This window comes from Parasteatoda tepidariorum, chromosome 2 (genome assembly GCF_043381705.1).
Source record: "Parasteatoda tepidariorum isolate YZ-2023 chromosome 2, CAS_Ptep_4.0, whole genome shotgun sequence".
In the NCBI taxonomy this organism is placed as follows: domain Eukaryota; kingdom Metazoa; phylum Arthropoda; class Arachnida; order Araneae; family Theridiidae; genus Parasteatoda; species Parasteatoda tepidariorum.
The window spans coordinates 42,695,338-42,713,057 of record NC_092205.1 but is presented as its reverse complement, the minus strand read 5'-3'; the positions used below and the strand labels follow the sequence as shown (position 1 = coordinate 42,713,057).

At 26.9% G+C, this 17,720-nt stretch overlaps 1 long non-coding RNA gene and 1 other non-coding gene across 2 annotated transcripts; one reads left to right on the top strand and one right to left on the bottom strand.

Moving 5' to 3' along the window:
- Positions 1-3,504: 3,504 nt before the first annotated feature.
- On the bottom strand, positions 3,505-8,480 carry LOC107441217 (uncharacterized). The gene is made up of 3 exons (XR_006225788.2): positions 8,316-8,480; positions 6,585-6,796; positions 3,505-3,723 (listed from the first exon to the last, which is right to left on the bottom strand). It is a non-coding gene; the product is annotated as an uncharacterized lncRNA (long non-coding RNA).
- A 4,904-nt stretch (positions 8,481-13,384) lies between these two features.
- LOC122270417 (uncharacterized) lies at positions 13,385-16,666 on the top strand. The gene is made up of 2 exons (XR_011636140.1): positions 13,385-13,577; positions 16,290-16,666. It is a non-coding gene; the product is annotated as an uncharacterized protein (transcript).
- Positions 16,667-17,720: the final 1,054 nt, after the last annotated feature.

Sequence of the window (17,720 nt, the reverse complement as noted above, 5' to 3'; positions counted from 1 at the left end):
CTAAAAGATAAACAGCTGAATAATTAAAGGTTAAACAATAAAAAGATTAAAAATTATTTAAGATAATAAACTCACAGTTGCAATATGGGTCATTCTCACAAAAAGGTGATTTTTTAAGTCCCTTAGTAATAAATATTAGGAAATACAGCAGATTTCTTAATATTTTTCTTCATCATTTTTTGTAAAGTTCTAACTAACAAATCATATGCATTTCTGCTAAATGTATTTAATATTTTATTCTTATTTTTTAATAAACATGGCTTCAAAATCCCCTCCTTGGACGTCCCTACGTGTGTTACACAAAATAATTTTTAATGGCTGTTAAACAATTTAAATGTTATTTTAATGATTTTTGTAGTTTTACCTAGTTAAATGTTTATAGTAACTTTTTATTTAACATTTAAAAAAAAATTATTTTTATAAAATAAATGACTAGTAAACTTTGTCCATCAAAAATTAAATCGCCCTCCGTGGACAATTAATATAGTTCGGTAAATATGCAATAAAGGGCAGCATATGCGAAATCCCTATAAGACACTGCTGGGAAAGGTAATCATTCCATTTTCTAATGTTAACTATCAGTTGCTTTTGTTCTCTTTGGTGTCAGTTTTGGATTGTTGTGTTCAACCAACAACACCGAGATAGGGGTGAACCAACACCCCTATCTCACTGGTGTTGGTTCAACTGGGGTTTGGCAAAGTTCTCACCGTATACTCCGTGGACATCATAAAAAAGGTAAGAGAAAATTATTTTATTTTTGATAGATGAATTTTAGATTGCAAAAATAGTATATTTAATAAAAAGAACTGTCCTATTTTTGTAACATTAAAATTAAAAATCAGTAAAATTCAAGAACTAGTTTCTGTCTCCTCCGTGGACGTAACAAGTCAACGGAGGAGGAGACAATGTGTTAAATAACCATAATACAATTTTAATAATTAAAAAACTGCTTTCTTTTAATTGATATTTTTTAAAATGCAACAAATATGTTAATTTGTTTGTATTTTTAAAGAAAATCAACTAAGTTAAACTTTTTCTTATTGGAGAAGTAAGTATTGACAATTTTTCTAAATAATTTCTGTGATGTTTAACACTTTTTTTCTCTTAAAATTTCAGGAAAAAAATGGCAAAACCAAAATGTAAAAAAAGAAAGCAATCAAATGTTCATGTGCAAATGAGAGGGGGACAGAAAAAACTTAGCATGAGACAAGCTAGACAGAAATGAAGAGAAAACCCTATATTGTTTGAAGAAAGAGAAGAAAAAAAAAGGAACAAGAAACTTTAAAATCTGTATCAGAAAAAGATGCAACAGAAAAATCGTGATTAAATGTACTTAAATTTCTAGAAATTGATGGAGCAAGCCGTTTGTGCCCAGGGAAAAAAGGAACAATAGCAAGAAGAAAAGAGAAAAAACAAAAACGTTATTTGGATGACAGTACGTTTAACTTGCATAAAATGTTCATGAAAGAGTACCCTAAGCACTCAACCTTCACGTGGAGTCTGAATTTTTATTTCAATAGTCTTTACATTTTAATTTATTAATATTCAGTAAGAGTTACTTAAAAAATTGTACACCTAGGTTAAGAATGGATGCTTTCTTTCATAGCAGCATGATTAATCGGAAGTAGTAATCTAATAATGAAATATTTCATTATTTACTTATTAATGTTAAACTCATATCAGATGTACCCAATAATTAATGAATTAGTCTTCATTGACATTTTATATTTTATAACATAAAATGTCTCCTCCGTTGACTATTACATCTCCTCCGCTGAATATTACATCTCCTCCGTGGACAAGGCAGAATTTAAATTTTTTTAAATCTTGTAAAAAATAAAATAGAAGACTTGACCATTATTATAAGGATATATAACAAAAATAAATAAAGGCATTTATGTCATTTTTATCACTTTTTTAATTACTTTAATTTAAAAATTTTTTTTAGTCTATTTATACCTTTTCAGTGAGAATGACCCTTATATTGGTAATTTTGTACAAAAATGTGGTAGAATTTAAAATTTTATAATGGTTGCAATAACTTTGATTGATGTTATCAATCATTAAATCATTTCGTTACCGAGATTATGGTTCAATGCTCAACTGATTATTTCTGAGTGTGAGGATAACTTTCTTGTTTTTCTGAAACCGAATAAAACATAGTGTATAATCATGATGTTTTTACCAATTGTGTTCCTGTTTAAAATCTGTTCTAATATTCCAAAGTATAATTACAGCAATCGCATTCTAAATTCTCTACTTTTAATTTTAAATGCAGATTTTGAGATTGCGGGTTCTTGTTTTCCTGAATATGACTAAAAAACACAGTATAATATGCTCCTTATGACTGTTGTGCTTGTATTTAAATCTAATGATAAAATTCTACTATAGCTACAACAAACGAATTCTAAATTCTCTATTTTTAGTTCTAAATTTCTTAATTTTAAATTTGTAAGATTTGTTTAAGAATAAGAAAAATAGTTTATGTGTGGAACTTTGAGTGTGGAATGTTGAAGATCGCCACTTAGGATCGATTTGATGATGTTTTTGGAGAATGTAATTGCAGTTGCGTGCAGATTGAAAGTTATCGTTATGTTTAACGGTTGAAGTAGTTACACGCTGCGCAGAAATTTATCGTTACGCACTATTTATGACAGAAAGAAATCTTTTAAAATATTTATTTTGCGCAATTGAAATTAATGGGTGTATCAAGAAAAAAATCGTGAAAAATTTTTTTTTTTGAAAATTAGAATTTTATTTGAAAAAAAAAAGATGCGCCCGTGGTCATATATATTTGGTAAGTGTGTTTTTTATGGAAATTAAACAAATATTTAGATATTCTGAAATGGAATTAATTTGTGTCAAAACATAAACTTAAACTTTTTTAAGCACAATTATAAAAAAAATTAGATTTTGCGTTTAAAAGCACTGTTTATAAGGAAAAGTAACGATAAAAAAATTATAATTTAATGTAAAGTTTGAATCTTTTGCTATCTGCATGGAAATGTTAAATCAACCCGAATTCTACATGAGTAGTTTAAAAGATAGGGTCGAAAATTGTAAAAATGCGTATTTGTTAATGACAATTAAGATTTTTGCGAAAAACCTTTAACTAACAAGTATTTTGCATAAATAGCCTAACTCAAAGACTGGGTTGGAAATTGTAAATATACATAAATGATAATAAAAAATAAGGTTTTCGTATGAAAACTTCAAACTTACTCAGAATTGATGTAAATATAATCTAATTCAAAGGCAAAGGTGAGGAACGAAAATATGCTTATACATAATCACTTAAATGCTAAATTAATCATAAATAAAGAAGGCTTCTTTGACTTTATCTTCATTTTGACGAGAATTCTGAAAATGTTCATTAATTTTGAAAAGACTTCAATTCTAATGAAGCAAATGAAGTACTATTCAAAATTTTGTAAATGCAATGATTGAAAAATTGGTCTCCTTCCGATATAATTAAAAAATATATGATACATGCAAGCAAAAGAGCACTTTTAAAAGATAAGTTTATTTAAAGTTACAACTTGAAACATTTTAAAAATATATACATTATTATTTAGCTGAAAGAGAAAAAAAATACAATGTAGTAAATGAAGCACGAAGAAGTGAAGCACGAATGAGGATTTTCGAACAATTAAATGTGTATGTTTAGGGTCAACACTATAAATGTTCATTTAATTTTCTACCTTCAGAGACTGTCGTTTGAACCTGAAATTGAACAACAAATTATGCTCACAAATAGTTAAACATTAATAAAAATATTTTACTTATAATGTACACTGTAAAAAAATTCTGATTTAAATTAATTTGGGACTCAGGGTGTCGGTACTTTCCTTCCGGTAAAATTAAGTTTGACAGAAACATGTCATGGAACAAAAAATCTGATATACCGCTATTTTCACAATAATATTTACCTTAAAGTCACCATAAAACCAGGAATTTAAACAGTTCTTTTTGTAGTATTATCGTTCATATGGTAACGGTTTACTGGATATTCTGGTTTTCAAAATTATAGTTCTTATTACCAGACATTTAGCAAAAAATACAAATCTTTAAAAAAAACAAAAAAAACAACAACATAGAAATAGTTTTTATGCCATGATTCAAGGTATCATGATAAAATTATCTTTTTTTGTTACATTCATCAAATTTTATTACATATTATAAAACCATAATTCTTTCTTCATATTACCAAGTCATTACCAAAGTAAAAATTACCGAGATTTTTGATGTCCTCATAGAGCCAGAAACAAGGTAAATTTTACCATATTCTTTTAGTTTTGATCGATTTTTTTTGACAACGCAATTGTCATTTAAGTAAAAATCTATTTCATAAATAACAGATTTTTTTAATCGTTTATGATTTTTAATGTCATTTTTTTTAATAAAACAATTAATATTAATAAACGTTTTTGAAAGCTTATAATATTTTTTAAAATTTTATATTAGGTAATAAAAGTCTAAATTTACATAACTCTTATGGAACAAATTTATTATTTTTAAATACATATTCTAAATTTATTTCATTAGTAGAGCATTTTTCCTAATATAAATTTTTTATTATTTTTTCATTATTAAAAATTTACATAAAATTGTTTTTAAATTTTTAATTAAATTGAAATTATTTTAGTATGTGTAATTTTTAAAGGGAATTGTTTTCTTCACAGTGTGACATATTCAGAGGTGTTCTATGCCAATTATATAGAAGAAAAGAATGTAAAAAAATGTACAAGATTCAATTTGCAGGATTTTTATGAAGAGTTTATGCAAGAGACTTTTATGTTAAACTTCAAAAATTTTAACAAATCTGTTTTCAAAATGTAACAATTTAAAACCAAAATGCTATTCTATTTTAACCAAAATTCTAAAAAAAGGAAACTTAACATTTTTACATTTAATGAAGTTTTCAATTCTTTTGCATTATATTTTTCAGCTGATGTGCTCGTCTGAGTTAAACCATAAGATAAACTAAACGAATTAGTTTGTAGTATAAAAGAGTAATTGAAATTCTTCGTAAGTTAAAAATGTCCATGCAATTTTTAAACTTAAAATAAAAAAATTTAAAAACTTTTTTCGAAAATTAAGTCGAAGGAAACCTGGTCTATGATGCTTAAACTAAAACAATTCAATTTTTAGTTGTTACACATTACATTTTTAGTTTCATAAAAAATAAATAAATAATAGGATAAAAAAATCATGTGAGCAAGTATGTTTTAAAAAATTTCATTACTTTTTATTAACGCGTTATCTCATAATTTTTTTATTTGATTATTTGATATGGCGCTTGATATTGGAAACTTTGTAAAATAGCACTAATTTTTGTTTTGATGATTGTATTTTCCTGTACAAAGGATCAATCTTAAAAGTTCAAAAAGAAAATTGATTAACTTTTACTATGCAAATTAATTAGTGCTAACTATTAATTAAATCAAAGTTAGTAACAAAAAAGTATTTTCTCTGATACGTTCTTTCATATTTGCGACCACCTATTATTCCATCCAGTCATTAATTTTCAATCATTTAGCCATTACGTGATGAATCATTAAGTTTGTCATTTAGAGAGTGAAAATCTGGTTACTCAGAGTGATGTCTTTTTTTTTTTTTTNTTTTTTTTTTTTTTTTTTTTTTTTTTTTTAGCTCACTGTACTAACTTCATTATTTATTTTATTATTTATTACACACGAAAAGTTTAGTGCTGATTGTATAATGCATCCAGGTATAAAACTAAAGCGCACTATAAAAAATAACCTTTGTTTTTTTGGAATTTCTCCATATATTTAACGGTTTAGCGCTGTTTTGTTGATAAAATGGTTTTTCTCTGTTCTTAATACAAATCACTAACTGATTAAAATCGTCAGTTGAAATTCTAGTTTTTTCTATGCAGTTTTGCGTTCCGTAATATAACTTTACCTTTTCTCCAACCATTTTATGAATTTTTTTTCATACTTGTTCTTACTTCTTAACATTTACTTCATGGTTTGTAACATCGTATAAATAAAACTACGATTTGACCTTATTGTCAAATCGATGTAATATTTAAGCCAAAATTCTCACCAAAGCTGCAGTGGCTCAGGGGATAGAGCGTGCTTTTCCCGATGAAGTGACCCAGGTTCGTATTAGAGTGATGGCTGTCCGTATGAATTCTACAGACGTTGAATATTCACATATCTTGTGAGTACAGATTTACTTCGTAACTTTCACAGATAAAACTTGTTTCCATTTGTTAAAAGTCTATTTAGACATCAGATTTATTTTTATTGTAAAAACTTGTTTTTTTACGGTAAAAAACCAGTATGTCTACGGATTTTCTGCGTAATTTTTTACTAAAAAAACTTGTTGTCATGTGGTAAAAAAACGTTGAGGCTACAGATTTCATTCGTAAATTATATGACCAGTGAATCTTCGGCTTTAAAACCATAAATTTTATTGGATTTTTTTTACAGTCTGCGCACTGTAATATATACACGAGAGGCATTGTTTTCGCGATATTTTTTTCCAATAAAATATTTATCCATCCCAAATTTTACCTCGTATATAAAGATTACAGAGAATTCAAGATGTAGTCTTACTTAATAGATGTCCATTAATGACATTTGTGCTTGTGATGATGTTCTGATAAAAGTTTTGCTACGAGCCCTGCTACAAGAAGTTCAGATATACTATTTCCTCCTCCATGATGGCTCATAGCGTGTGTAACATTGCAGGACAACAAGAACATGAGCATCCCTAAAATCAAGATGATTGCTTTTCTCAGTAGCATGACTTTAGGTTGAGAAATTATCTAAAGAGAACAAAAAAAATCATTAATTATTACAATTAATGTAATAAACATTATAAAGAATGTTTTCTATTGTAATAATACATGGAGGATAATATTACATGTGAACCAACAGATTTAACGTGTACCAGGTATCCTTTACTACACGGGGAATCTTTGGCCGGCTGGATTCGACCTCCCGTTCTCACAAATGTGAGTCCAACGCCCTGTCAACCAGGCTATTTCAGTTTATATAAATATTTAATTATAAAATATAAATATAAACTTATATAATTATTCGAACAAAGTCCATAGAAGAAATTATGAATCCTAAATGTTGTAATAATAAATGACATTTAAAAAAAATTGAAAATAGGAAAAAAATGGTGTGCATTTCATTTTATTTACAACCCTTCTATACCTCTAAACAAAACAGATCAGTATGTTCTTATAAATAAAATTGTCAACTTTTTTATTATTAAAATAAGGAATGTTTTCTATTGCTATATATTACAGTTATATGCTATTGATAATCTCTCCTGTCACATTTTCTATCGGAAATATGGTAAAAACAAATATTTTAACTTTGCTCCATCCGTGAAATATTGTTGTATTACGAAGTGCAATTATAAATTATATTTTATTCAAAAAAAAAGAAGACGATGAATAAAACAGATACCATATCAAAATTACTTAAACTTCATTCTTTTTAAAATTTTATTATTGGTTCTTATTGAATTTATACTCATGTATGCATACTAATATGTATAATAAATGTATACTAATATGTAAAAAATTACAATATCCAGTGAAGTAAATTGAGTAGAAATTTCGATGTTCCGTGTGTTTAATTTTTTTTTCAATACATGTCACAACATTGCTACTTTTTAACGGCATATGAGGATTTTGATTGCATATCATAAAACATGAAAAATCTGTGTAAAATACACTAACAAAATGAAAAAGCTCACGTAGAATCAGGAAATCTCTTATAAGTTGATGAGATGATTGATGATTTTTCGAGGCAGGGAGTATTTGCTAAAATATTTAATAAAATATATATTGACTTGAACCATTATAATGATTGGTATTGTAATAGTATGGTGTAGCAAATTGAGACATGGAAAAAAATTCTGGTAAAATTACGTACTATTTGGTAATGACATTTCTGGCAAAAAAAACAATAATTCTGAAAAATAAAACTAAAATATACGGCATTTATTTGGTAATTTTTCTGTTCACATTATAATGGTTTAGCGTAAATTCTGATTTTCAAATTAATAGTTCTTATTACCACATACTTAGTAAAAAATACAAAACTAAAAGTAGATTTAACCGAATAAATGGTTTTTATGTCATGCTTTAAGGTATCGTTATAAAATTACCAGATTTTATCACGTATCACAAATCTATATTTTATTGTTATGTAATACATATATTAAAAATAATAGTTTTTATAAAAAATAACAACACACAGGTATTTTTAATATTGTTTCCGAAAACTAAGTAAAATTTGATAGAAATTCATAAAATTTTAACAAACCTGACTATTGAGATACCTCCTTGTTGAGAAGATCACAATTGTCTATTGAGAAAATTTATTTTTAAGCGCGTCTTTTATATCTATCCGAAACTAGTTCTCGAGTTAAGAATAACTGAATAAAAAAAACAAGTTAGATGAAAAAAGGTTTTGTCAATTTTTAACTTGTTTACAAAATCAAAATAATTATGTTCTTAAAACATTTGGTTAACACTATAGATAAAATCAACAAGTACTTGACCGTGACTATTTTTGTTTACAATGCTCGCAAACCGTGCACGCACCCAAGTCCTCAAAATGGAGCACTCTTCCTTGTCTAGAAAGGAAGATTGTATTATTTATTTAATTTAAGCAATCGGAATTATGAAGAAAAAAAACAGTAGGAAATATGTTATTATTCCTCAAAGTGCAAAACATTTTTCTAATCAATCAACATAGTTTCCGCGGAAAAGAATTTTGTACTTAAACTAGCGGTTCCCAATTGGTAATTGTATCATTATTTTGTCAGTTTATTAATTACACTGGCATGCAAAATTTGAATCAGGAAAAAAAGTAAATACATGGTAACGATTTTTTTTTTCTTGTTTGGTGAGCTGATTGTAAATGTAGTATTCATTTTTTTCAATCACTTAAAGATTTTTCAACCAATGGGCTTGAATATTGGATGTAAACCCATCAACATGGTAGAGGGATCTGTAGATTATTTTAGCTTCTACAGATAAGGCGCTTAAACTGGAGAGCAAAATATTTACTTTGGCATGCAAAATTTAAGTTATGAAAAAGTAAATCTAATGTGAAAACTAATTTTTTTCTAGTTTGGTGAGCTGATTTTAAGTGTAGTATCCGGTTTTTTAAATCATATAAGGAATTTTTTACAAACTGGGTTTGAGACGATAGTATAATTCCTCCAGCACGGCAGTGAGAGTTCCACACTATTATAACTTCTGCAGATAACGCGTACAAACTGGTGTGCAAAATATTTGCACTGGCGTTATAAATTTGTGTTAAGAAAAAGTAAATCTAGCTTGACGACTAATTTTTGTCTAAATTGTCGAACTGATTTTAAATGTGGTATCCACAGTTTTAAATCACATATGAAATGTTTTACAAATTATGTTTGAATGTATGGACGATAGTATAATACCTCCATCGCGGTAGCCAGACGACACTCTGACAACACTCTGGGGGACAACTTTTTAGTTGCATTTGCACAAGTACTTGATTTTACCTAATGCGGTTGTGAGGATTTCGAATATGAAATTAGTTCTGTTCAAAAATCTATTGATATTTTTCTAAGTGTTGTTTTTATTTAGTTTATTTTTTGTCTGATTTTACAAGTTGAACTTTTTGGTTTGTATACATACGCGCACTTGTCTACTCCATTAAAAATGTAACTTAAGACAACAAATACATAACATTAACGTATGGCATCATTAACTGAAATTTGCTCTCGCCTTCTACCCGCAATTTCCTACGTAGCAGAGAAGTGGGGACATAATATTTGTTTGAATGAATTTAAGAAAATTCTGGTTAGCAGTATACTATTAAATGGCATAAACACTGTAGCTGTAGCTTATAGCGAGAAACCTTTTGCAAATTTGAAATCATCAATGCGAAAATATCTATGATCTGTACAAAAAATGTCATGCATCAAGGGGGGAAAATACTCGCCATTTTAATTTTTCATTGATGTTTTCTTTTTATTTAAAGTAAAAACAAACAAACAGAGGGGAGAAAATTTCCGACACTCCGTTTTAAAATATCTCTAAACGTGTTTCAAATTGTAATTGAAAATACGTTAACAGCGGAAATCGTTATTCACGGGTGTGCGTTAAATATGAGTTATACTGTGTGTACGAAGATTTTCAAACTAGTAGGATTCTTTGGCTAACAGTATTTTTTATGTTCCTTTTTTATATCAATACATCTAAAGTATGACTTTTCGGAGAAATGGAACTGAATAAGAGTTTAGTGTAGTTCGGATATATACCTATCTTTCGCATTATGTTCAAATGTTTTATTTGAAGCCCCTGTCTCAACTTTGATACACTTATGTAGTTTCTCTACAGAATTAACGAGTGATTTAATTCATCTTCACTAGGTCATACAGCTTTGGGGAAGTGTATACCATAAAAAAGTTTAAATTAATGATTTCAAAGTTATCAGGAGCTAATTTTCATTACAACGAAATTTCTTTCAGTTTTTTTTCATGGGATGGTTTTAATGTTATATTTGTGTGTTTGATAAAGTCTAAACATATTATTTTAAGCTATTTCCAAGTAGATTTTTCAAGCATACGTTTAGCAATTAGAGAAAATGTTATTTAATTTTAAGAATTCTCATATTAATCATATAAATTGCCAGGATGATTTTTTATGCATTTTCTAATATGAGCTAAATTAGGATGCTTTCTTTTCAAAGTCATTTTTAGTGAATTTCAGTTTAGGCTTCAAAATAAATCTAATATATGTTCTGAGAAAACAACAAGCCTTTTTTTTACCTCTTTGTGATTTCTGATACATAACATGTATTAAGAATCTCAAATCAGCCTTCTTTTGCAAATAACCATTGTGTTCCCTGAGTTTGATTACATGCTGAAAAAGAAAAAGTGAACATAACAAAAAGTTAAAATGTTACAAATATTTTTATGGCTATATATCAACCTCGTAAAACGGGATGGCTTTGTTAGACTAGTTGAAGAAATGATAAATTTATGTGAAAAAGAATTATACCTGTCGTTTAAATGTAGCTTAATTATTAAACTATAATTCAAAATATTCTCTAAAAATATCCTCATACAAATGTAAAAAAGCCAAGATGAAATTTCTTGCAATAATTTTTATTTCGTATATATATACATACATACTCTGAGGTCGAAAGACTATTAGAAGGATGATAAATATCAATTTTAATACAATTTAGTCAAATTTTTAAAATTATGGTTTAAACGTTCTCTGAAAATATTTACAATCAAATGTAAAAGTGCCAAAAGGTATTCCTACTAAATTATTTTATTTCCGCTTTGGAGATAGATAGGCGATTAGACAGATCATAAATTTCTCTTTTCAAACTATCTAGTTTAGTTTTTAAGCTGAGGCTCAAAACGTAGTCTGGAGATTGCCACTTACAAATGTGCAAGGATCTAAAGTAATCAAACTTCATTGGTATTTAGGAAAAAGAGGAGAAAAGAAAGTTTAAGAAAACAGTCTTTTCTTCTGACTTGAAATGAAGTGAGTGGAAATATAAAGATGCGACGCATTTCCGGAGAGATTTTTGGTGAAAAAAAACACCGAGATTTACAATTAGTTGATAAGACGTTTCTGTGAGTTGAGAAATGACTTGGGCCGAGGCTGTGCTAAATGATGTATCAAATCGGATAGCATTCTCCCCCATCACTTGTCAAAGTGGTTCAACTAAACTAGTAATATACCCAGCGGTTACTGAGTCGAAAAATTCCTCACGCAGTTAGACGATTAAATGTGTGGGTATTACTGCAAACATCTGAAATCAAACAATCACCAAATCATCAAACTCAATCAAATCATCAATCATCAAGAATGAATTCCTGTCCTTCACCAGCTTATTAGCATTGCTCAATTGCATCGTAACCGAACCAACCAAGTAAAGTTTCACGAAGTTAAATGTTGCGTGTAGCAAATAATAATAATAACAAATCAATAAATTGACTAAAAATAAATAAAAATATAAAATAAGAGTAACTAAATAAATAAGTAAAAAATTAAATAAAAAAAAATGAAAAAAAGTAAATAAGAATAAATGAATAAATAAGTAAAGAATTAAATGAAAATAAGTAAAATAAATAAAAAAAAATAATAAAAATAAAAGAGCNGTAAAGAATTAAATGAAAATAAGTAAAAAATTAAATAAAAAAAATAAAAAAAGTAAATAAGAACAAATGAATAAATAAGTAAAGAATTAAATGAAAATAAGTAAAAAAATAAAAAATAAATAAAAATAAAAGAAATGAAAATATAAAAATTAAAAGAAATGAAAACATTGCTGTTGTCAATGTATTATTGGTGGTAGCTTAATAATTAATAATTAGTAACAGAAAAAAAGCAATGTTACAAAATTATAAAACAAACATAAAATTCTAACTAAAGTAGTAGAATGTTTAACCTTACAAAATACTATATTCTTTCTTCTTAGATTCTCTCTAAATTTTCGAAGATAATGAAAGTATAATATGTTTTGTTTTTAATGAGATTCCGTGCCACAAATAATTTCAAAATTCGGAGTTTTATTTTACTCTTTTCAAAAAAAAAAAAAAAANAAAAAAAAAATAAAAAAAAAAAAAAAAAAAAACGATGCTATTAACTATTTTTCAAATGGTGAAGTAAATTATGTTTTTATCTCAAACGTAACGTAAGAATTTACATCGTTTTCCCCATATTTAACTTAAAAAAAGGCTGAAACTTCAAATTAACAAGCGTTCTCCATGATTTTTTTTTCAACTTTAGCACGAAATGTTTTCAAATCTATATAAGTCATCAGCAAGAAATTCGAAATGTACGTTTTCGCACGTTTTGCACGGTACAGTAGTTAAAAAAATTTGAAACAATGCATGCAGTTTTAAAAAATGCTTTAAAAACTTTAAAACCATGCTGTTTTATAATTTCAATAAGAAACACTTGCCGACCGGCCTGTTTTGGCGCCAGGGAACTGGTCTTGCATGAGGAAGGTTATGGGTTCGCATCCCGGGCAAGGCATGGAAGTTCTTTCATTCTCTGTAATATCTGTCCTTACTGTGGGAGCAACATTGGCCCACCTAATATGGCGCCCATGGAAAAGTGGCAAATAAATCTGCCCTTTAGATGCCAGTATATCATAGGTCATTCCCCAAAAGGGCATTGGAAAAAAAAGGAAACAATTTATTATTTGTCTATTTTAATCTGCTACCTTTTAAGTGAAACTAGATACATTCTGTTTCACTTTCTTTTTGTTTCACTTTCTTTTTGTTTCACTTTCAAGTTCCTTCAGCTTTGATAATAGTACTTCGAAAGGTACTTTTATCTGAGTTGAATTTTTTCAAACACACCTATCAAGTCAAGGTCTACTTTTTTCCGAGATCATTCATTGTTTTATCTTTAACGAATGATATAATGTTTGTTTTTGTAAATAAGGAACTACTTCTGATATTTTTGAAATATAAATACTGCAATAAAATTTGAGTTTTTATGTTCCTTTTTTGCATTGTTTCGTAAAATCGTATAGTGCCAATTTTTCTCACATTTTAACAAAATGGTAAGTTTATGCTTCATTTTTAAAATTTGAAATATTTTTTTACTATTTTTGATTCTGGACCTTTTTGCAGGAAAATAACGGGTGATTTCTCTAATTTTTTTCTTTTAATAAGTTGAAGCGATTTTTTTTACGTTTTGTTAGATGGTTTTATTAATGACATTTAATTACCTTTTTATTTTAATTTAATTAACTGCAGATAACAGTTTTTGAGGTATTTAAGTAGTATAAAAGATTTATTTAACCCAAAAATATTTGTCATAAGTTTAAAGAGAAAAAAAATGATACAAGTTTAATAGTTTTTATCCTATTTTAAAATTTACAATATCTAATTTAAGATATTGTATCTTGCAGTATCTTGAAAATTATGAGTCAATCTACTTGGTTTAAATATGTAGTACACAAAAAAATCAAAGAAAATTTAATGACAGAAATTTAAAAAAATTCTTTTTGGATGGTATAGTTAATTAAAACACACAAAATTGTGGAAGAGATTAAAAAAATATTGATCTTACGATAATCATATTTACTAGTGGTTCATGAGTCTTAGATTGGAGATCTAAATACAGTCGACTATAAATATTACTATCACAACCTATGACAAGTCAGTTTTAGGATAGGTAAATGATGTAAGTAAGGTAAATCCGAATACTACTCAAAGAATTTACTTATTACAATCAAGATGAGAAAGTTAAAACTGATAGCAATATTCCGAAAATTTTATTCTAAATTTTTGCGAATATTTAGCTTTTTTGTATAAATATAATCTACTGTAATTCCACTTTAATAGGTAATACTACTAATAAAAATACACACATAATACACTTAGAGATCACGTAAAAAATACTAATTAGAGTCAAGATAAGAAAGTTAAAACTGATAGCAATTTTCCGAGAATTTTACTCTAAATTTTTGCGAATATCTTTTTTGTTAATATAAATATAATATACTGTAATTCTATTTTGAAAGGTAAAACTATTAATAAAAAATTATTCAACATTATTGAAAAAAGTGAGCTTTAAGTATCATTTTTAGAGATCTCACATCACAGCATACACACGTAATACATTTAGAGAACACACAAAAAATATTAATTAGAGTCAAGATAAAAAAATTAAAACTTATTGCAATATTCCGTGAATTTTATTCTACTTTTTTTTTTAAAGAATACTTACTGGTATTAGTATAATCCATTGCTATACTATTTTAAAAAATAAAATTATTAATAAAAAAATTATTCAGCATTATTGAAAAAAAGAGGAGCTTTAAGTATCATTTTTAGAGATCACACATCACAGCATGCACACATAATACATTTAGAGATCACACAAAATTTACTAATTAGAGTCAAGATAAGAAGGTTAAAACTTATAGCAACATTCGGTGAATTTTATTCTAAATTTTTTTAAGAATATTTAATGGTATAAATATTATTTTATAATACTATTTTAAAAAATAAAATTATTAATAAAAAATTATTCAACATTATTTTAAAAAATGAACTTTAAGTATTAGTTTTAGAGTTTACGCATCACACATTACCTACGTTTTGAGATCACACAACTGTTCCCACATCACATCTAGTTTTTGGAATCATTTAAAGTTAGAGGAGGAGTAAGGCCTATTATCACAGAGAAGGGGGAATCCAAGAAATAAATCATGATATAGTAATAAATTTTCTGTATTAAAAATCCTTTATCGTTTTGTAATGAATCCAAAAGTTTTTCAAAATGTATCAGGACGTATAATAAAAAGCGATACATTTTTTTTACTGATTTATGCTATTAGGACGCATTTTTACCTTTTTATATCAATATCAAATACATTACATAAAAGAAATTAAGCTGTTTATAATTTTATAATAAAGTACTACTTAACCATTAAATTAGAACAGATTTTTTACCTATAAGTTAATGAGTCAAAATAAGTTCTAATTGGGACGATAACCAAATTCAAATGTCTAGTGGAAAATTGTTTTTATTATTCCTCCCAATAATTTCCTAAAAGGATAAACATGCTAATTTGGGCACCAAATTCAACAATTGTATAAATTATTCAAATCTGTCCCTAATTATGTTAGTTTTAGTTATATGTTGATTGATTATGAACTTAAGGATGTTTCTCGAAGGCCTGGTAGTCTCATGAAATGATTATTGCAAATAACATGCTATTTTCATAACTGCTGTGAGTTTGCAACAGTTACTCACGACTGTTAGGTCAAGTTTAGCCTATTATTAACCCTCTAAGTTCATTCTGAAAATGCTGCAAAACGTCAATATAGAGAGAACTACAGTTGTGACAAAATGAAAAGCATTTGCGGTCTAATCTTTTAATATTTAAAAGCTTACTCTAATGCTGCATTATAATGGTCATAAAAATTTTCAAAAAAATGAGAATTAGGCAGTGATTTTAAATAGAGAATAAAACATAACGATCATAAGGCTGTGATAATTTTCATCTAGATGGAAAAATCTCTCTAAATTGGTGATTTTTTTAAAAAAGGTTAATAATTTTTAAACTATTTAAGTTATTCTTCCATCAAGTCACGATAATTTTTCACGGCATTTATAGTTTAGAATTATAGCATTTTTCTTCAAGCGTCAGGTATTTAAACTGTGTGTTTTTTTATTTTCCTTTTCAAAAGAGCTTTGAAAACCCATGTGAAAATATTATTCTAAGACGTTTGCTTGAACCCAATTCTCTCTTTTTTTAAAGGAAAAAATACTGTCATTGATGCTATTCAGCTTCTTAATTGTTGGCATAGTGGATGCTAAGTGTCCACCTGGCATGAAATTATGCGGCACGACAATCTTGTTCGATCTATGTTGTCCACTACCTATGGGTGTTTGTTGCTCAGATCTTGTTCATTGCTGTCCTCACGGCTACGAGTGTGATTTGGACCACCAAAGGTGCAACAAAAAGAATAATACCCAACAGGAGAGGCCTGTTGTTGGAGCTAAATTTGGTCTGAAGCAATGCGGAGGAAGTGTCTGGTGTGCCCAGAATGATGATTGCTGCAAGGGCGAAAATGGTGCATGGCAATGTTGCAGACACTTTTCTAAAAACTATGTTTATGGATTACAACTGTAAAGTAAGAATTATCTGTTAAATATCATTCAAACAGAAGTATTATTTAATTTTATGCTAAATTATAAATTGACATGTGTTCAAGAGATATCTTAAAATTTTTTATACTTTTGAAGGAAATTTTTAAAGAAAATTTCGAGCAAATTATTCAAAAAAATTTTTTTATGCCAATTGTAAAGTGCAAATATCAAAGAAATTGTTTTAATTTTATAGAACATTACTCTGAAACAAGATTTNGATTATTTGATCTATAGTTTGCTGTATTCACTTTTCAAATAATAAAATATTTTCATAATTTCTAATGGTTTGGTTTTAATAAATAATTATAATTCATCACATACAAACTTATTTTCAAAAACTTAACATGTTTAACTAGTTAAAAATTATATCTTATTAAGTTAAAAAAATAAAATAAAAAACATTGATACATAAAAGCAAAATTTTTCACAAAAAATTTATTTACGTGACAGATAGTAGATGATATATTTAAGGAATGGAACTGAATGGAATGAATTTTTTAACTTTTTAATATTTTTGTTTAATTCTAAATTTTAAAATGAAAATGAAAGTTTTCAGAATAAAAACTTGGGAATTTTTTATTGTTTTGAAGTCAAAATCTAGCTAGGGTTTAAATACATTAAGAGAGTTTAAATAGATAAAAATATCACAGTTTTCATACTTTTATTTGTATTTTTATATTCATCCTAAATTAATAAACCAATTATAATAAAAACTTATACAAATTATTTTTAAACTTCATAGATTTTAATTTCAGATTGTGCTGCCATCTGTTTTTTATTTTAGTAACTAAACCAAGAGGTATATAAAAGAAAATAACTTTCGTTCAGAAAATTTCAATTTTTCATTGTAAAATCAATATCTTTATTATTTATTTCAACAAAATTTAATATTGATGTTAAAAATTAAACATAAATTTAATCTCATTGCCGTACATTTTCGTTGATGAAAAAGAAAAATATGCAATTTATTAATAATTCTAAGTGATGTTTATTAATAAAATAAATGTATAAAAATAGTGCTACGCAATCATTTTTTTAT